The 21,578-nt window shown below is 42.8% G+C and overlaps 1 protein-coding gene and 1 pseudogene across 4 annotated transcripts in view; one reads left to right on the top strand and one right to left on the bottom strand.

The window, feature by feature from the left end:
• The window catches only part of TPK1 (thiamin pyrophosphokinase 1), a 797,936-nt gene that overhangs the window by 680,853 nt on the left and 95,505 nt on the right, over positions 1 to 21,578 (bottom strand). The window lies entirely within an intron of this gene.
• On the top strand, positions 16,123 to 16,891 carry LOC138642256 (mitochondrial calcium uniporter regulator 1 pseudogene; annotated as a pseudogene).

Genomic DNA, 21,578 nt, shown 5'->3' with positions numbered 1-21,578 from the left:
CTGCCGCCAATCCCCCCGACCTCCGAACCCGCTGCGACCTGGCTGCATACATCACCGGGCTAGAAGCTCACCTGCTCAGGGAGTGATTTGGAGCTGCCGCGCTTTGTCCCCGGCCGGAGCCCGGCTGTCCGTCTGGGCCGCCGCTGCGGGCCTCGTGGAGAGATCATCGCAGGACGCCGCCATCTTGGGCGGTTCGCGGCCCTGAAGCGCGCCGCACCTAGGCGGCTTCAGAGAAGAGCGGGCCACCTGCTTCCAGGACGCGCTCCCCGCCCCGGCTCGTCACCCCTCCAGACTACCGTTCCTCAGCTTGGAGCCCTCCGCGGTCTGGTGATAGCTGCGTGGTGCGACGCTGCCGCGCCCCGACCGCGGCGCCCTTTCAGAGTACCTGCGGGACGGAACCTGCACATCTGCCGGCTCTTGTGCTGGGTGCGCTCATCGTCCACGGTGGCGCTCTGAGTCCCCCTTCGACCCAGCGGCTGTCTTGTGCGGGAAGGCGAGTCCGGAGAGTGGTGAGTCAGACCGGGGGATCTCCCCCTGCGCCATCTTAGATTCTTCATTGAGCACGGGGAGAGACCCCTATCAGCCAAGCAGGGTCCGCTCAAGCTCTGGACTAGTTTTTTGGCCCCTCTCTCCTGCTGCTGCCTGGGGGTGCGGGGTTGTGGTCGCTGTTATACACTCTATATAAAGATCACCTACAAGTGAAGGTTTAGCACTGCTTCCCCCCCCCCTCCACATTTCTGTGATCAGTGGGGCTCAGGACGTCCACACAGCAACCAAGAGCAAATCCACAGCTGGAGGTCCTGTGATATACAGTCCCTTGTCTGAGACCCCTACACTCAGATTATCTCTGAACATATTATTATTTTATTTTATTTAGTTTTTTCTTTTTATTTTTCCCTTTTATTCATTTTTTGCTAAAAGCTGAGAGCGACACCTAGTGTTCATTCTGTTACACTTCACCTTGCACATCTATAGTGAGGAAGGCCTCCTTTGGGAGGGGAGCCTTTGATAACCTGCAATAACATAGAGATTCTGTGGTACTGCTACGCCACCTGCTGGTGACATAAAAATCTCCAATATATCTCTCTTCTTAATTGAACATCATAGACAGTTTGGCGACAACCTTTTTCTTTATTAAACCTATGACAATGTTCATCTTGCTTCAACCACACTCACAAATATGCTGATTTAAAAGTAATTCTGGCGCACAGGTGGTGATTTCCCAAGCAAGCGCTATATTCAGCTATAATGGTTAAAAATCATAAAGAGCGCTGCAAATCTTCTCTACCTGTTACAAAACAAGACAAGCAAAGTGACATGGAGAAATTCCTAAAACACAAGCCCTCGCTGGCCCGGTCTGCTCATAAGTCCTCTCGCTCCAACACCAAATCAGATGACCCTGTCGACGATCTAGATTCTAGTGATAAAGCTTCAGGCAGTGACACCACCCAGATAGATTCTGGAGGAATTTCAAAATCTTTCCTCAAAAAGGCATTAATTCAAGCAATGAAACCACTAATCGCAGAGGTCTCTGGCCTAAGAGAGGATATACAACAAATCGGTAATAGGGTTGAATCCCTAGAAACCACCCAATCTTCTATTATAAGTCATTCTAACAAAATAAAAGACCACCTGGACTTTCACAAATCCCAATTAAACATGGCTTCTGTAGCTATAGAGGATCAGGAAAACAGGAGTCGCCGTAAAAACATTAGAATTAAAGGGATTCCCGAAAGCGTCTCCAACGAAATACTTGAAAAATCAACCAGAGAAATATTTGCCTCCCTACTGCCTCAGGAACGATGTGACCAAATGGTCATTGAGAGGATCCATCGCTCGCTCATACCCAAACCTAAACCAACGGATCCCCCAAGGGATGTGATATGTGGTCTTCTAAATTATTTGGATACCGCTGCAATTTTAAATGCTTCTAGAGATAACAAAAACTTATCCTACGAAGGTTCATCAATCCAGCTATACCAAGACCTAGCACCGTCTACTCTCGCCAAACGTAGGGTCTTGAAACCTCTCCTTGACACACTACGAGCAAACAAGATACTTTATAAATGGCTATTTCCCTTCGGCCTTGCTGCACATGGTGGAGGAAAGCAAGTCATAATCCGTCATCCAGATGATCTCGCCAAAGTTTGGTCCACATTTGACATTGACATAGTAGATGTCCCTTCTTGGCTGCCTTTGGACATGACACTTAATGTCCCCTCCAGTCTTCACCCTTTGCCGGATCATGGCGAATGGTCCCCAGCCAAGAGGTCTGCATCTCCGAGACACAACAAGTCTGGAACTAAAAAGAAACCACCTCCTTGAGTCACTTATGTGACGCTACTTCTTCTTGTTTTTTGATGGTCAGATAAACCTGAGCCCTCCATTGAGTTGGGTTCGGGTATTGCTTAAAACTTGTAAGGCCAACGGAACTATTTCCTTAACAATGCTTTTATTACAGATTTCATTGGTAGTAAATGTTCATACCTTGCTTACCACTTGTGCGCCTACAGTGGACTGTCCTGTCTGTTTGGGAGGATGTTTGTGGCCCCAGCCTCTGCCACAAATGGGATTTTTCTTTGTTTTATGTTACATTTTTCTCTCAAAAATGTTCTTATTGCGTTTATAGTTATTATGTTTGTTCAGTACATGTACACAGATGTTACTCTACTTTCTTTTGGAACCCATGACTGGTAGCGTCTCAGAATCAGCCACTGTGATTGTGGCTTCTTATAACGTGAAGGGCATGCGCTCACCAAGGAGGGCAATTGATGAGATTCTTGAAATCCAAAAATTCTAGTGTCGCTTTTTTCCAGGAAACCCACTTCAAAAAAGATAGGACCCCTGACATGTCAAGGACACAATTCCCTACCTGGTACCATAGTACTGGCACCACAGCTTCGAGAGGGGTCAGTATAGCTTTCAAAAGAAACATCCCTTTTACCTTGAAAGATACCCTATCAGATGCCGATGGGAGATACATAATGATAGAGGGACTTTTAGCCAACACGAAGGTTACCTTTTGCAACATTTATTCCCCAAACCAAAACCAAATTGGCTGGCTATGCCAGGTATTAAATACCCTTAGACTATTTAAAGAAGGAATTTTAATATTAGGAGGGGATTTCAATGTCACTTTTAACCCAGCAATAGACTCTTCTTTAGGGAAATCTTCTATACCACAAAAAGCACTAAGAAAATTACATATCAATTTACAATCTTTAAATTTAATTGACCCATGGAGAACACTATACCCAACAACTAAAGACTTTACTTTTTTCTCCTCACCTCATAATAACTATCACAGACTAGACTACCTTTTAACCCAATCTTGTCATCTTCAGCTAGTGAAATCCGCAAAAATAGACGTTATATCCCTTTCAGACCATGCCCCGATTTTTCTGGAAATGAACATTAAATCACTCCCCCCTACTTCCTTTACCTGGACACTAAATGAGACCCTTCTTGGTACCAGCTCCTATGTAGCTAGGTTTTCTACTTCCATCAACCTCTTCTTTAAGGAGAATTATCTTCCGGGCTCTCCCATGCCTCTGGTTTGGGAGACACACAAAGCGGTCATATCCCTGGGTTCATATCTGAAAAAAGAACGGTTCAAAGAGGTAGGGGCTATCCTGCACCAGATCAATTCTGTGGAAAAGATGCACAAACGCTCTCAGACAAATAAAGCTCAAAATGATCTCATCTCACTCAGAAGATCCTTAAAAGATCTTTTGAACATACACTCCGCTAAGATATACATGAGAAGCCAACAGAAGTTTTATCTTCATGGAAATAGAGGGAGCAAACTCATGACTTCTCTTCTGAGAAAACGCAGTGGACGTACTTTTATCACACAGTTGAGGGGTGCGGATGGCCTTACTATTTCTGAGACCAAAGACATTGCCAATGAATTTAAGCAATTTTACGAGAACCTTTACAACCTACAACCTGGAGGTTCCAGAGGACATGGGTGAGCCCGGGGCAGCCTTAGATAAAATAGATACATTCCTCTCCTCTTTGAGACTTCCCTCATTATCTTTAGATGACATTTCTTGCTTAACAGCCCCAATTACCCCGGAAGAGGTATTAGAGACCCTATCCAGTATTCCCAATGGAAAGGCTCCGGGTCCTGATGGCCTCCCCATCATCTACTATAAGAAATTAGTGAAACCCCTGCTACCCCATATAGTTACATTATTTAATTCTTTTTTGACGGGACAATCCCCCCCAAAACAAGCTCTAGAAGCTTACATCACAGTTTTACCAAAAGAAGGTAAGGATCCCAACCTGTGCTCTAGCTATAGGCCTATTTCTCTTCTCAATACCGATATGAAACTATGGGCTAAACTTTTGGCGACTAGACTAGGTAATATACTTCCCAGAATAATTCACTCGGACCAGGCGGGTTTTGTGCGTGGGAGGGCAGGGACAATTCGGCCAAGACTCTTCAATCCATAATGTACGCTAGACGGCGAAATTTGCCACTTACTCTCTTGTCTACCGACGCCGAGAAGGCATTTGATAGGGTAAGCTGGAGATATATGGAGAGGGTATTACACAGGTTTGGTTTTCCACCCCAGTTTATTACAGCGGTCTTCTCCTTGTACTCCCTTCCCACTGCCAGAGTCCGGGTGAATGGTGTTTTATCCAACGGGCTTAATATTAACAATGGTACCAGGCAGGGATGCCCCCTATCCCCTTCCTTGTTCGTATTGGTCATCGAAACTCTCATACAGAGAATTAGACAGGAGGCTCAGATCCAGGGATTACGGATAGGTAAAATAGAGATAAAAACACTGGCATTTGCGGATGATCTGCTCTTCCTGGTCTCTAATCCTCTCAATGCATTCCCAATTATCCTCAATATACTCAACCATTTTGGCAAACTCTCAAATTTCAAAATTAACAATACAAAATCGGAAGCACTTAATATAACTCTATCAGCCACTCAACTTTCTACTCTACGAAAACTAGCCCCCTTCTCCTGGTCCACATCCTCTATAAAGTATTTGGGTATCTGGATCACTAGGGACCCCACAGACCTATTCACATCTAATTTCTCCCCCCTAATAAAAAAACTGGAAACATTGATGAAATCATACAATCTTCCCACTTTATCTTGGATAGGACGTATTAACGTGTTTAAAGCTTACATTATTGCCTATCCTATTGTATTCCATGAGTATGGTACCTATTCGTTTTCCATCACATTCTTTAAAAACATAAGGTCCTCAATAATTAAATTTGTATGGAAAAATAAGCCATCTAGGCTACCTTTCAAATTGTTAACATGTCCCGCTTCTTGTGGAGGTCTGGGACTACCAGACCTCTATATATTTTACAAAGCTATACACCTTAGTAGATGGCTGAGAATAGTAATTGGCCTGGAGAGGGGCACGTCGCACATGCTTGACGCGGCCTTGCTGGACAATGGGGGGATACCACTTTTGTGGTCGCACTCGAAACCAACGACTTCAATGGGTTTGGATGACATAACTTTAGCTACCCTCCACGTTAGACAAACAGTTTTGACAGAACTTCCATCAGACTCATTCCCTTCATCCTTAACACCCATCGCAGTTATTCCCTATTTGGTTAATCCTGATTTTAAGGATTCATACAATTTATGGTCAAAGCTCCCTACGGATTCCCTCACTAGCCTCTATGAAGGTAGAATTCTTAACAACATCTGGCCTAGCAATGCCACAAAGTCTCCAAAAAATTTTCTGCAGGAACTCCACACTAAACGTATTCTTACAGAATTTAGAGAAAGGTTCCCTCAAAAGTCGAATTGGTCGTGGCTGGACCTCATGCTCAAAACGGGCTCAGCTAGATATAAAATTATATCTCACTCGTATTACCAACTTGTTGCCCCCTCTCAACCCTTTAAACCATCTTTTATTTATTCCTGGGAATCTGAACTTAATTTCAGCTTCTCAGAGGACCAGATCTCCAAAATGTTGAAGTCTGCCAGGGGGTTCTCTCGATGCATCTTGTTGCAGGAAAGTGCATATAAGATACTAACCAGATGGCATTTGACACCGGTCAAACTCCAACACTTAGGTTTAGCGGATTCTGACTTGTGCTGGCGATGCCGGGCTGCCCAGGGAAACCATACACATATATTTTGGGAATGCGTGGGGATTAGGGACTTCTGGGAGGAAGTAAATCTAACGCTTAAGAAGCTAAAGCTAATTAAAACTGACCTACTGGCGGTTGAAGCAGTCCTCTCGTGCCCCACAAATAATTTTAAACCCAATAGGCACGGCCTTTTACCCTTGATGCTCAGTGCTGCAAAACATTTAATAACCATCCTCTGGAAAAGTGCATCCCCACCAACACAAAGTGAGTGGTTCAACAAAATTGACCACATTTATAGAATGGAGGAACTATCGAGCTGGGAGACGCATGCCCATGATCGTTTTGTTATGAACTGGCTTCCATGGAGAACATTTCGTTCAGTCGCTCCTTAATATTGCTATGTATGCTATCTTAATACCGAGAATTTACCGTTTATTGTTCCCCCCGTGTCCCCCTTTTTCCTACTGGTACTCCTTAAGCCCCTTCCCCCCCCTCCCTTCTCCTAACCCCTCCTCCTTTCCCCCCCTTCTTTTCCCTTCCCTCTATTTCCAATCCCCAAAGTTGGTAGGCTGGATTCGCTTGCTGCTATTGTTATGATTTATTCGTTTATCTTAACCTTACATGCATGTAACGTTTCCGACCTTTATTCTAAATAATTTACAAAAAAAAAAAAAGAAATATAGCAGAAATAGTCCAGAAATCGGCCAGACGGTAAGACTAATCACTATCTTCTAGATTTACTTGCCTTTCTTTTCCTCCCTTGCTCTTTAACCATGCTCACATTTTCCCCACCGTTTTTGCTCCACTAATCATCACTTTCCTTCACACACCTGCTTCCCTTTCTCTGCTTATTCTCACTGCTGGCGACACATCCCCCAATCCTGCCCCCCCTTCCTCAAACATTACTAACCCTCACCCTATCCTTCTCACACTATGAGAAACTTTCGCAACCCCTCACACTTAAAACCTGTGCCACTGACCCCCACCACCCTGCTTCCCCCCCTCTGGGGCACTTTGGAATGCCCGCTCTGTCTGCAACAAGCTCCACATGGTATATCCTACAACGAAAAGGAGTAAATACAACCCATCTCCATATATGGTATATAAAGTAACAAATTTTATTATGAATATATAGCACAACATATATACAAACACAATAAAGACAAGGTACACGCAGAGCCAATGTACAATGGACCAAGGACACTGAAAAGTAACACCATGAGTAGATAGACCTATAGGGGGCCAGACACCTCTCAATAGGAACCCTAAGGTAACTGATGTGTCATAGAAAGTGCTTAGTGCTAAGTTAAATACTCCTCTTAATTACGTGATGCCATACAGCTCGCCCAAATGGGCACACAGGATTCCAAAACCCCCCACCCTATCTTACCCATTAATAGGTGCCAGTGTCCGTCCAGGTAGCCCCAATCTGGCGACACATCCCCCAATCCTGCCCCCCCTTCCTCAAACATTACTAACCCTCACCCTATCCTTCTCACACTATGAGAAACTTTCGCAACCCCTCACACTTAAAACCTGTGCCACTGACCCCCACCACCCTGCTTCCCCCCCTCTGGGGCACTTTGGAATGCCCGCTCTGTCTGCAACAAGCTCCACATGGTCCATGATCTCTTCACTTCCTGCAACCTTTCTTTCCTGGCCCTCACTGAGACCTGGTTGACGCCTGCAGCACTGAGTTACGGTGGCCTCCAATTTACCCACACTCCTCGCTCTGGCAACAGACATGGTGGAGCAGTGGGTATCCTTCTTTCTAAAAACTGCTCCTTCAACCCTATCCAACCCCCACCCTCCCTTATCCTCCCTTCTTTCGAGGTTCACTCTGTCCGTATTTACGCTCCCTCCAATCTCCAAATGGCTGTCATATACCGACCACCTGGCTCAGCCACTGCCTTCATCGACCAATTCTCCATCTGGCTCCTTCACTTTCTCTCTGCCGACATCCCCACCATCATCATGGGCGACTTTAATATCCCTACTGACACCCACCAGCCTCCAAACTACTGGCCCTTACTTCATCCTATAGATTCACCCAGTGGTCATCCACAGCTACCCACACAGATGGACATACAGTAGACCTCATATTCACCCGCCTCTGTTCCTTATTTAAGCTCACAACCTCTCCCTTCCCTCTATCTGACCACCATCTACTTACCTTCTCATCTTTGTCCTCCTCACCTGCCCCCCAGGTCCAGCCTTTACCACATCCTCGCAGAATCCTCGCAAACCTAGACATTCACAGACTCTCAGACTCTCTCCTACCCATGTCTTCCATATCTTCACTCCACGACACGGACAGCGCCACCGCTTATTGACGAATAAGCCAAGCAGATAGCTTCTCTGATCCACCGGGATAAGGTAGCTTTTGTGACCCCACATCCTTTCCTGTGGCCCTGAAAGGTCACAGAGCCCTACTCTGTCTTAAGGCCTGAAATCTTTCTATATAGGTTAAGATGGCTCTTTTAATATCTAAGGTATGAAACTTTTGTTCTTCTGGAGTTACTGGAGTATCAAAGAAGGAAGGAAGAAATATTTCTTGTGACCTATGATAGCTAGATGCCACTTTAGGAAGGTATGAGGGGTCTGGTTTAAGGATTATCTGGTCTTGGAATACTAACAGGAAGGGTGGGTCTATGGAGAGGGCCTGGATGTCACTGACCCTTCTGGCTGATGTTAAAGCTACCAATAGAGCTACCTTATATGTCAAGATATTTAAGGGAATAGAATCTAGCAGCTCAAATGGGGAACTAGTTAAGGAATCAAGGACTAGGTTCAAATCCCATGGTGATAGACGTGGAATGTGGACCGGGTTACTTCGCTCACAAACCCTAATGAATCTTGCGACCCATCTGTCTCCTGCAATATTGCACCCATACAGGGCCCCTAAGGCTGAAACCTGGACTTTTAAGGTGCTTACTGATAACCCCAGTTCTCAACCTTTCTGTAAAAATTCTAGGATGGCCAAGATTGGAGTCAGTCTAGTGAAAGGTTCTGTATGAAAGTTTAGAAATTTTTTCCACACCCTGCTATATATTAATGCAGTAGATTTTTTTTTTCTACTTAATAACAGAGTGTTTACAAGGTCATCAGAGAAGCCTGTTGAACTTAATAGCTGCCTCTCAAATTCCACGCCGTCAAGTGTAGTCCCTTCACCTGCGGGTGGAAGAATGGCCCTTGAGATAGCAGCTTTGGGTCTGATTGGAAAATCCAAGGGTCGCATAGTGACATGGCTCGGAGACAAGAGAACCACGGTCTCTTCGGTCAAAAGAGTGCGATAAGAATTGCCCTTGCTTTTTCTCTCCTGATCTTCCTGAGCACCAGCAGAATTAACGTCATCGGAGGAAAGGCATACGCTAGATGGAACTTCCAGGGATACTGAAGTGACTCCAACATGTTTTTTGTTTTTTTTTATTATTTTTAACATGACATATTTTTACTATTGACGCTGCATAGGCAGCATCAATAGTAAATAGTCGGGGACACACAGGGTTAATAGCAGCGGTAACGGAGTGCGTTACACCGCGGGCCGTTACCGCTGCCATTAACCCTTTGTGAGCGGTGAGTGGAGGGGATTACGGAGCGGGCGCCGGGCAGCCAGTGCAGGGGAGTAGGGGAGGGACTAATCGGACTGTGGCCGTCGCTGGTTGGTCGCGGCAGCCATGACAGGCAGCTGCTGAGACCAATCAGCGAATGAATAACCGTGACAGAAGGACAGACAGACGGAAGTACCCCTTAGACAATTATGTATGTGTGTGTATATATATATATATATATATATATATATATATATATATATACCAGCTATTGAACCCGTTCTATGCCCGGGTGGCGAGAATTTATATTGGTATATGGTCTCCATCCTGGTATGTGCTGCTTCCATCCTGTGCCCTAATCTTGTCATGTGCTGCTCTCATCCTGTGCCCCCTTCCTGTCATATGCACCTTCATCTTGTTATGTGCTACTCTCATCCTGTGCCCTCATCCTGTCATGTGCTACCATTCTGCACCACAATCCTGTCATGTGGTGCTCCCATCCTGCACCCACATGCTGTCATGTGGTGCTCCCATCCTGCGCCCCCATTCTGGTACGTGCTGCCCTCATCCTTCGCCCCCATTCTGTCATGTGCTGCTCCCATCATGAGCCCCCAACTGTCATGTGGTGCTCCCATCCTGCACCCCCATCCTGTCATGTGGTGCTCCCATCCTGCACCCCCATCCTGTCATGTGGTGCTCCCATCCTGCGCCCCCATTCTGTCATGTGCTGCTCCCATCCTGCGCCCCCATTCTGTCACCAATATAAAGAGTAAATCAATACAATATATCAAGAAAAATTGGAGTACAGATATTATCAAAAGAAATCAAAGGTAACTCAAGTATTCACAGAATATACTCCTATCTGAAGGAGGGGACCAGTGACAATGCAGAACACTGCAGGATTGTGCCGCTGACAGTGGCACAGCATGTGACAAGCGCCCTATGCACACCTCCTCCTAGTGCAGTTACTAGGCAGCCCCCCACCATGGTAGTTACTCTCACCAGTTCATTGCCCCTTTTATTGTGGCAGCTGCTGCAGTGCATTAGTATTGTGACCTGGTGATGGTACAGCTGCCCTTTTTCTGCTGTGTTTTTCTCACGCCCCTGTCCCAGACACCTCTACACTGCTTTGAACGCAGAGGCTCCCTCCCTGGTACCTGTAGTTCACCATCACCACAGCTCCTCGCATTACGCGCTTGATGCCGGCTCCTATTGGGGTCTTGCAGTCACTATTGAGGCACTTCACACACCTGTCTGGCGCTGCAGGGGTTAATGAGCGCTTCTACCCCCATCTTGGTATAATTGAGTGATTTTTCGACCTATCCCAGGTCTTATTCAATACGTCGTCAATGTTGTCTTGGTGGTGGATCTACACTGTATAGGGAAGCCTCTCTGGTTGTGGTGATGTGTACAATGGGCTGTATAGTACTCAGAGAGAAAACGTTATTCTTTAAGGTTGTGGTGGCAGCGCTCCTGCACCTTGCCTCGTGCCAGCAGCACATCACCACAACCAGAGAGGCTTCCGTATACAGTGTACATCCACCACCAAGACAATATTGACGATGTATTGAATAAGACCTGGGATAGGTCGAAACGTCAGTCAATTATATAGTCGCTTGGAATTTTTTCTGCATTCAGACACTTTCTAATGTTTTTTGTTCTCACCAATAAACTTTTTTCTTGCCTCACTTGAAAATCCTCAGAGTGTGCGGTGAATTTCTACTTTATGGACTCAGGGTCATCCGGCCCATTACACCAGCACCTCGAATTAGGACAGAGTGCAGGCCATTATCTTTCTTTTTTTGATATCTACGGCAACATAATCATTAAAAAAAAACAGCATTTATTGTGAAGAAGAAAGAAAAATTAACTTTTGATGACATTTTATAAGTATTATTTCTTTAGCTCACATATATTACAATACAATGCGATCTGCTTGATGTCATTCAAAATCAATCCTAACATCTTGACTTCTTGTCAGCTCAGTTTCTAGCCTTCAATTCTACTGACAGACACAGCCCACACGTTTTTATTTCCCCTTCCAACCGAAGGTAGCAGGGGATGCCACCCCTCCCAGTACCTTCCTAACTTCAGGTGTTGCTTGAAAACAACCCCACTCAGTTTTACCACTGTCCTTGCAGAGAGCAAGTGTGACCTCCATGGCTTCTGAAGATTTTCACTTTTGAAGGTTCGTACTTTCTGGGGTTTTTCCAATTACAATTGTTTATTTTATCAGTTTTATGACTGAATAATGCAACATTTGTTGTATTTTGTAGGGTTTCCTTAGAAATAAGAGGGTTTTTTTTAGAATTGGCCTCTGAGGAACATTGACCCCGAGCAAGTAATAATCTCTAGGATATGTGACATAATATGATCTGCCAACCTTTTTATTTTCTCTGCCAATGTGTTTGTTCTGCTGATCTTTTAACATCTGAATCTGAGAGAACCTGACTCCAGTAGCATCCAAGTGCCTAGGAATTAAGTTGCTTACCTAATTTTAATGTTTAGTAATAGTTATTTCCTGAAAACTAGAAACTATTTGGTGGTGGTTGCGAAATTTGGGTACATTTTTTTACTTTTATAGTTATTCATTTCTTTGCATCTGATTATGTATGCTCTCTTTTAATACATCCCCATTAAGGTCACTACTTACTTTTAGAGCCCTGAAATTGAGATAACTAGATATCATAGGCGATTTTCTAACCTGGTCTCAGAGATTCATCTGACTTAGGGTTAATATGAACAAGATTAAGTGCTGCACTTAAAGAACATAGAAAAGAGCATGGCTAAGACTTACAGGTGCTTCTCACAAAATGAAAATATCAAACAGTTAATTTATGGCTGGGATTTGGTGACTTACTATGTTATGAGTAACACCAAGAATTGGTGTAGGAAAGAGGGGTTTGGGTTCCTGCAGAACTGGGCCGACTTCTCAGTTGGCTACAGGCTCTACGCTAGGGACGGGCTGCACCTCAATGGGGAGGGTGCAGCTGTGCTGGGGGAGAAAATGGCTAGAAGGTTGGAGGAGTGTTTAAACTAGGAATTGGGGGGGAGGGTATTCATTTTATAGGAGGGGAAGATAGTGCAGATAGAGACCTGGGCACAAATAAGGAAGTTGGGGGTGGCGGTGGCATGGGGGGTGGGGTCAGAACAGTTAACAATTTAAGAAATAGAAGTACAGAGAGGAACATAAAGTGCATGTATACTAATGTCAGAAGCCTCGCCAACAAAATGGACGAATTAGAACTAATGTTGTTGGAGCATAATTATGACATGGTGGGGATATCTGAAACGTGGCTGGATGAGAGCCATGACTGGGCTGTTAACTTGCAGGGCTATAGGCTGTTCAGAAATGACCGTACAGATAAGCGAGAGGGAGGGGTGTGTCTATATGTAAAATCGTCCTTAAAACCCATCCTGCGCGATAATATAGGTGAATTTAATGAAAATGTAGAATCCCTGTGGGTGGAGATAAGGGGAGGGGGAAAAAATAATAAATTACTGATAGGGGTTTGTTATAAATCTCCAAAAATAATGGAAGCAATGGAGAATATCCTCGTAAAGCAAATAGATGAAGCTGCGACTCAAGGAGAAGTCATTATTATGGGGGACTTCAACTACCCTGAAATAGATTGGGGAACAGAAACCTGCAGTTCCAGCAAAGGTAATCGGTTTTTGACAACTATGAGAGACAATTACCTTTCACAACTGGTTCAGGACCCAACAAGAAAGGGGGCACTGCTAGACCTAATATTAACCAACAGGCCAGACCGCATATCAAATATAAGGGTTGGGGGTCACTTGGGAAATAGCGATCACAAAATAATAAGTTTTCATGTATCCTTTAAAAAGATGTGTAGTAGAGGGGTTACAAGGACAATAAACTTCAGGAGGGCAAATTTCCAACGGATGAGAGAGGATCTTGGTGCAATTAACTGGGACGATATCCTGAGACACAAAAATACACAAAGAAAATGGGAGACGTTTATTAGCATCCTGGATAGGACCTGTGCACAGTATATACCGTATGGTAATAAACATACTAGAAAAAGGAGGAAACCAATATGGCTAAATAGAGCTGTAAGGGGCGCAATAAGTGACAAAAAGAAAGCATTTAGAGAATTAAAGGAAGTAGGTAGTGAGGAGGCATTAAATAAATATAGAAAATTAAATAAATTCTGTAAAAAGCAAATCAAGGCAGCAAAGATTGAGACAGAGAGACTCATTGCCAGAGAGAGTAAAAATAATCCTAAAATATTCTTTAACTACATAAATAGTAAGAAACTAAAAAATGATAGTGTTGGCCCCCTTAAAAATAGTCCGGGTGAGATGGTGGATGAGGATGAGGAAAAAGCCAATATGCTAAATGACTTTTTTTCATCAGTATTTACACAAGAAAATCCCATGGCAGACAAAATGTCTAGTGATAAAAATTCCCAATTAAATGTCACCTTCTTAACCCAGGAGGAAGTGCGGCGGCGTCTAAAAATCACTAAAATTGACAAATCTCCGGGCCCGGATGGGATACACCCTCGAGTACTGCAGGAATTAAGTACAGTCATTGATAGACCATTATTTTTAATCTTTAAAGACTCCATAACAACAGGGTCTGTGCCACAGGACTGGCGTATAGCAAATGTGGTGCCAATATTCAAAAAGGGAACAAAAACTGAACTCGGAGATTATAGGCCAGTAAGCTTAACCTCTACTGTGGGTAAAATCCTGGAGGGCATTCTAAGGGACGCTATACTGGAGTATCTGAAGAGGAATAACCTCATGACCCAGTATCAGCACGGGTTTACTAGGGACCGTTCATGTCAGACTAATTTGATCAGTTTCTATGAAGAGGTAAGTTCCGGATTGGACCAAGGGAACCCAGTGGATGTAGTGTATATGGACTTTTCAAAAGCTTTTGATACGGTGCCACGCAAAAGGTTGATACATAAAATGAGAATAATGGGGATAGGGGAAAATATGTGCAAGTGGGTTGAGAGCTGGCTCAGGGATAGGAAACAAAGGGTGGTTATTACTGGAGCACACTCTGACTGGGTAGCGGTTAGCAGTGGGGTAGCACAGGGGTCAGTATTGGGCCCTCTTCTTTTTAACATATTTATTAATGACCTTGTAGGGGGCATTCAGAGCAGAATTTCAATATTTGCAGATGACACTAAACTCTGCAGGGTAATCAATACAGAGGAGGACAATTTTATATTACAGGATGATTTATGTAAACTAGAAGCTTGGGCTGATAAATGGCAAATGAGCTTTAATAGGGATAAATGTAAGGTCATGCACTTGGGTAGAAGTAATAAGATGTATAATTATGTGCTTAACCCTGCTGTTCTGTTCGGTCTGGGGAGACCTATTTTGAACTTTGGTATTTTTTGGGGTGTTCAAGATGCGGTTCTGAAACTTGTGGTTGATTGACTTAAATGAGGATGGGTCGGTCGGCCACGGGTTTCAGAGCCGCATCTTGAATATTTTAAAGAATATTGAAGTTCAAGGTCGGTCATTTTTGACCAACAGAACAGCAGGGTTAATTCTAAAACTCTGGGCAAAACCGTCAATGAAAAAGACCTGGGTGTATGGGTGGATGACAAACTCCTATTCAGGGGCCAGTGTCAGGCAGCTGCTACAAAGGCAAATAAAATAATGGGATGCATTAAAAGAGGCATAGATGCTCATGAGGAGAATATAATTTTACCTCTATACAAGTCACTAGTTCGACCACACTTAGAATACTGTGCACAGTTCTGGTCTCCGGTGTTTAAGAAAGACATAGCTGAACTGGAGCGGGTGCAGAGAAGAGCGACCAAGGTTATTAGAGGACTGGGGGGTCTGCAATACCAAGATAGGTTATTACACTTGGGGCTATTTAGTTTGGAAAAACGAAGACTAAGGGGTGATCTTATTTTAATGTATAAATATATGAGGGGACAGTACAAAGACCTTTCTGATGATCTTTTTAATCATAGACCTGAAACAGGGACAAGGGGGCATCCTCTGCGTTTGGAGGAAAAAAGGTTTAAGCATAATAACAGACGCGGATTCTTTACTGTAAGAGCAGTGAGACTATGGAACTCTCTGCCGTATGATGTTGTAATGAGTGATTCATTACTTAAATTTAAGAGGGGACTGGATACCTTTCTGGAAAAGTATAATGTTACAGGATATATACACTAGATTCCTTGATAGGGCGTTGATCCAGGGAACTAGTCTGATTGCCGTATGTGGAGTCGGGAAGGAATTTTTTTCCCCAATGTGGAGCTTACTCTTTGCCACATGGGTTTTTTTTGCCTTCCTCTGGATCAACATGTTAGGGCATGTTAGGTTAGGCTATGGGTTGAACTAGATGGACATATAGTCTTCCTTCAACCTTAATAACTATGTAACTATGTAACATAGACATGTCGGCCAGGAGCTGCACCGGCAGAGGGCAGGGCTATGTGCTGGTGACCGGACGCATTCTAGCCGCTGGACCTGCCTCACTATGCTGAGCTACAGATGTTGTACACAGTCCTATGTGAAGTGTATGCACCCCATAGCGGTCCGGAGACTGGGCAGTGGAGCTTGTAATGTGTCACGTATATTAGTCGAGCGCACACATAAGAGGACGGTATTTTCAGCCGAGGGAAAGAGACTCTACTTTGACACTCATGCAGATGTTCAAATCCTGGAGGCCCGAGGGTTAACAACTCAACAAGTCCAGGATGATTGTGTTAGCTTTGCTTAAAATCATAAATACCAATATGGACCTCATATCAGGATATGATATCCAAAGTACAGCAGATTATCAGTTTTCAGCAGGTCATGTTACACTTAGCCTCTGCAAAAAAGGACATGATCATCTTGGAGAAAAGTAAATTTACAGCTCTTAGAACAGAAAACGAGAGACTAAAGAGTGAGCTAGAGAAACCGAAGAAGTCAATTGATGAAATTACCAAAGTTTGCGCAAATAAACTACGGTAGTTTTTAATTTGGAGAAAAACATAGTAAAAGAAATGTATGCCGACAATGAACGGAAACTTGTGGAACATCGTACAGAAATAGTATAAATGCATTCCCAACAAGATAGAGCGATGACTCAAACCAAAAGGAAGATTGCCACAGAAGTAGAAGGACGAAAGGCAATGTTAGAATCCAATAAACTTGATACCATCAAATATCTTGCAGAGTCCGTGTTTACATGCCTAGTAATAGTCCTGGGCTTTTATTGTTTGTGGATGCGACATTATTTCCCTGCACTGATCAGAATATAGCACAGCCTTTTTCTCTGATGTGATGAGAAGTATACTTTATGCTATATATGACGATTTGGTGGCATTCATTCATATATTTATCTTGACAATTGTGACTGGGAACTCGCATGAACCACACAACATGGAGTGAATGTTAATGTTCTGTCCACTCAATAAAGAGGTGCTATATATTCTTTAAAAAAAAATAATTTATTTCAGTTCTTCAATACAAAAAGTGAAATATTATATAGAGTCATTACAAACAGAGTGATCTATTTCAAGTGTTTATTTCTATTTCTGTTGATTATGGCTTACAGCCAATGAACACCCAAAAGACATTATCTCTGTAAATTAGAATACTTTTTAACATCAGCTTCAAAAATTATTTTAACCCCTTCATGACCCAGCCTATTTTGACCTTAATGACCTGGCCATTTTTTGCAATTCTGACCACTGTCCCTTCATAAGGTAATAACTCAGGAATGCTTCAACGGATCCTAGCGGTTCTGAGACTGTTTTTTCGTGACATATTTTAGGGGGGTTACAAGGACAATAAACTTCAGGAGGGCAAATTTCCAACGGATGAGAGATGATCTTAGTGCAATTAACTGGGACGATATCCTGAGACATAAAAATACACTAAGAAAATGGGAGACATTTATTAGCATCCTGGATAGGACCTGTGCACAGTATATACCGTATGGGAATAAACATACTAGAAATAGGAGGAAACCAATATGGCTAAATAGAGTTGTAGGGGGCACAAAAAGTGACAAAAAGAAAGCATTTAGAGAATTAAAGGAAGTAGGTAGTGATGAGGCATTAAATAAATACAAACAATTAAATAAATTCTGTAAAAAGCAAATCAAGGCAGCAAAGATTGAGACATAGAGACTAATTGCCAGAGAGAGTAAAAATAATCCCAAAATATTCTTTAACTACGTAAATAGTAAGAAACTAAAAAATGATAGTGTTGGCCCCCTTAAAAATAGTCTGGGTGAAATGGTGGATGAGGATGAGGAAAAAGCTAATATGCTAAATGACTTTTTTTCATCAGTATTTACACAAGAAAATCCCATGGCAGACAAATTGACTAGTGATAAAAATTCCCCATTAAATGTAACCTGCTTAACCCAGCAGGAAGTGCGGCGGCGTCTAAAAATCACTAAAATTGACAAATCTCCGGGCCTGGATGGGATACACCCCCGAGAACTGCCGGAACTAAGTACAGTCATTGATAGACTATTATTTTTAATCTTTAAAGACTCCATAATGACAGGGTCTGTGCCACAACACTGGCGTATAGCAAATGTGGTGCCAATATTCAAAAAGGAGACAAAATCTGAACTTGGTAATTATAGAGGCCAGTAAGCTTAACCTCTACTGTGGGTAAAATCCTGGAGGGCATTTTAAAGGATGCTATACTGGAGTATCTGAAGAGGGATAACCTCATGACCCAGTATCAGCACGGGTTTACTAGGGACCGTTCATGTCAGACTAATCTGATCAGCTTCTATGAAGAGGTAAGTTCCGGACTGGACCAAGGAAACCCAGTGGACAGATTGTATATGGACTTTTCAAAAGCCTTTGATACGGTGCCACACAAAAGGTTAATACATAAAATAAGAATAATGGGGATAGGGGAAAATATGTGTAAGTGGGTTAAGAGCTGGCTCAGGGATAGGAAACAAAGGGTGGTTATTAATGGAGCACACTCGGACTGGGTCGCGGTTAGCAGTGGAATACCACAGGGGTCAGTATTGGGCCCTCTTCTTTTTAACATTTATTAATGACCTTGTAGGGGGCATTCAGAGCAGAATTTCAATATTTGCAGATGACACTAAACTCTGCAGGGTAATCAATACAGAGGAGGACAATTTTATATTACAGGATGATTTATGTAAACTAGAAGCTTGGGCTGATAAATGGCAAATGAGCTTTAATGGGGATAAATGTAAGGTCATGCACTTGGGTAGAAGTAATAAGATGAATAACTATGTGCTTAATTCTAAAACTCTGGGCAAAACAGTCAATGAAAAAGACCTGGATGTATGGGTAGATGACAAACTCATATTCAGTGGCCAGTGTCAGGCAGCTGCTACAAAGGCAAATAAAATAATGGGATGCATTAAAAGTGGCATAGATGCTCATGAGGAGAACATAATTTTACCTCTATACAAGTCACTAGTTCGACCACATTTAGAATACTGTGTACAGTTCTGGTCTCCAGTGTATAAGAAAGACATAGCTGAACTGGAGCATGTGCAAAGAAGAGCGATCAAGGTTATTAGAGAACTGGGGGGTCTGCAATACCAAGATAGGTCATTACACTTGGGGCTATTTAGTTTGTAAAAACGAAGACTAAGGGGTGATCTTATTTTAATGTATAAATATATGAGGGAACAGTACAAAGACCTTTCTGATGATCTTTTTAATCATAGACCTGAGACAGGGACAAGTGGGCATCCTCTACGTCTGGAGGAAAGAAGGTTTAAGCATAATAACAGACGCGGGTTCATTACTGTAAGACACAAAAGAGAATAGTAAAACCAAAAACACTCAGTTTGAAAAAATGTTGCAGTAATCCGCAAGTGCTAGTAAAAGATGTAAAAAACAGGGTATTTGGTTGATACGTTTTTTGCAAAAAATGTATACTAAGCTGCTCTACCAATCTTCACGGTATACCCTTATCAGAGCAGTCCTAACTAATTTATGCAATCCCTATCTGATGTATTTAAAAACCTGATCATCTGTATATAACCTGTGTGAACAGGGTTCAGAGAGGAAAAATCCATGTGTGCATACAGGGTAGAACAGCTTTTGTGCAGATAGCCCAAGAGGAGTGGTGGAACTCCCCAGTCTTGTTGTCGTTTGCAAAAAACGTATCAACCAAATACCCTGTTTTTTACATCTTTTACTAGCACTTGCGGATTACTGCAACATTTTTTCAAACTGAGTGTTTTTGGTTTTACTATTCTCTTTTGTGTCTTCAGGTTTCTTGGTGGTGTGTGAACATGATCATACAGACTTGTTCACTGTGCAAGTAGCCCATGTGTTCCTGTCTCATTACTGTAAGAGCAGCGAGGCTATGGAACTCTCTGCCGTATGATGTTGTAATGAGTGATTCATTACTTAAATTTAAGAGGGGACTGGATGCCTTTCTGGAAAAGTTTAATGTTACAGGGTATATATACTAGATTCCTTGATAGGGCGTTGATCGAGGGAACTAGTCTGATTGCCGTATGTGGAGTCGGGAAGGAATTTTTTTCCCCAATGTGGAGCTTACTTTTTGCCACATGGGTTTTTTTTTGCCTTCCTCTGGATCAACATGTTAGGGCATGTTAGATTACGCTATGGGGTAAACTAGATGGACTTATAGTCTTCCTTCAACCTTAATAACTATGTTTAAACTATGTTTAAATTGGGTTTCATGTTAGTGGTTAAATTTAGGTCGATAATGTTTGCATTTGTGAAAAAAATGGAAATTTGGCTAAAATTTGGAAAATTTTTCTTCTGTTAAAACAGAGAGTTATGTGACACAAAATAGTTAATAAATAATATTTCCCACATGTCTACTTTACATTAACACAATTTTGGAAACACATTTTTTTTTTTGCTAGGAAGTTATAAGGGTTAAGATTTGACCAGCGATTTCGCATTTTTACAACAAAATTTACAAAACCATTTTTTTTAGGGACCACCTCACATTTGAAGTCAGTTTGAGGGGTCTATATGGCTGAAAATACCCAAAAGTGACACCATTCTAAAAACAGCACCCCTCAAGGTGCTCAAAACCACATTCCAGAAGTTTATTAACCCTTCAGGTGCTTCACAGCAGCAGAAGCAACATGGAGGGAAAAAATGAACATTTAACTTTTTTAGTCACAAAAATTATCTTTTAGCAACAATTTTTTATTTTCCCAAGGGTAAAAGGAGAAACTGGACCCCAAAAGTTATTGTACAATTTGTCCTGAGTACGCCGATACCCCATATGTGGGGGGTGAACCACTGTTTGGGCCCACAACAGGGCTCGGAAGGGAAGAAGCGCCATTTGACTTTTTCAATGAAAAATTGGTTCCAATCTTTAGCGGTCACCATGTCGCGTTTGGAAAGCCCCTGTGTACCTAAAGATTGGAGTTCCCCCACAAGTGACCCTATTTTGGAAACTAGACCCCTCAAGGAGCTTATCTAGATGCATAGTGAGCACTTTGAACCCCCAGGTGCTTAACAAATTGATCCGTAAAAATGAAAAAGTAATTTTTTTTTCCACAGAAAAATTCTTTTAGTCTCGATTTTTTCATCTTATGGGCAACAGGATAAAATGGATCCTCAAATGTGTTGGGCAATTTCCCCTGAGTACACCGATACCTGACATGTGGGGGAAAACCACTGTTTGGGGGCTCGGAAGGGAAGGAGCGCCATTTGACTTTTTGAATGAAAAATTAGCTCCACTCTTTAGCGGACACCATGTCGCGTTTGCAGAGGCCCTGATGTGCCTAAACAGTAGAAACCCCCCCACAAGTTACCCCATTTTGGAAACTAGACCCCCCCAAGAAACTTATCTAGATGTGTGGTGAGCACTTTGACCTCCCATGTGCTTCACAGAAGATTATAACGCAGAGCCGTGAAAATAAAAAATAATTTTTCTTTCCTCAAAAATTATTTTTTAGCAAGCAATTTTTTATTTTCACAAGGGTAACATGAGAAA

This window comes from Ranitomeya imitator, chromosome 6, assembly GCF_032444005.1.
Source record: "Ranitomeya imitator isolate aRanImi1 chromosome 6, aRanImi1.pri, whole genome shotgun sequence".
Classification (NCBI taxonomy): domain Eukaryota; kingdom Metazoa; phylum Chordata; class Amphibia; order Anura; family Dendrobatidae; genus Ranitomeya; species Ranitomeya imitator.
The sequence above is the reverse complement of the archived record's forward strand: the minus strand, read 5'-3'. Positions and strand labels throughout refer to the sequence as shown.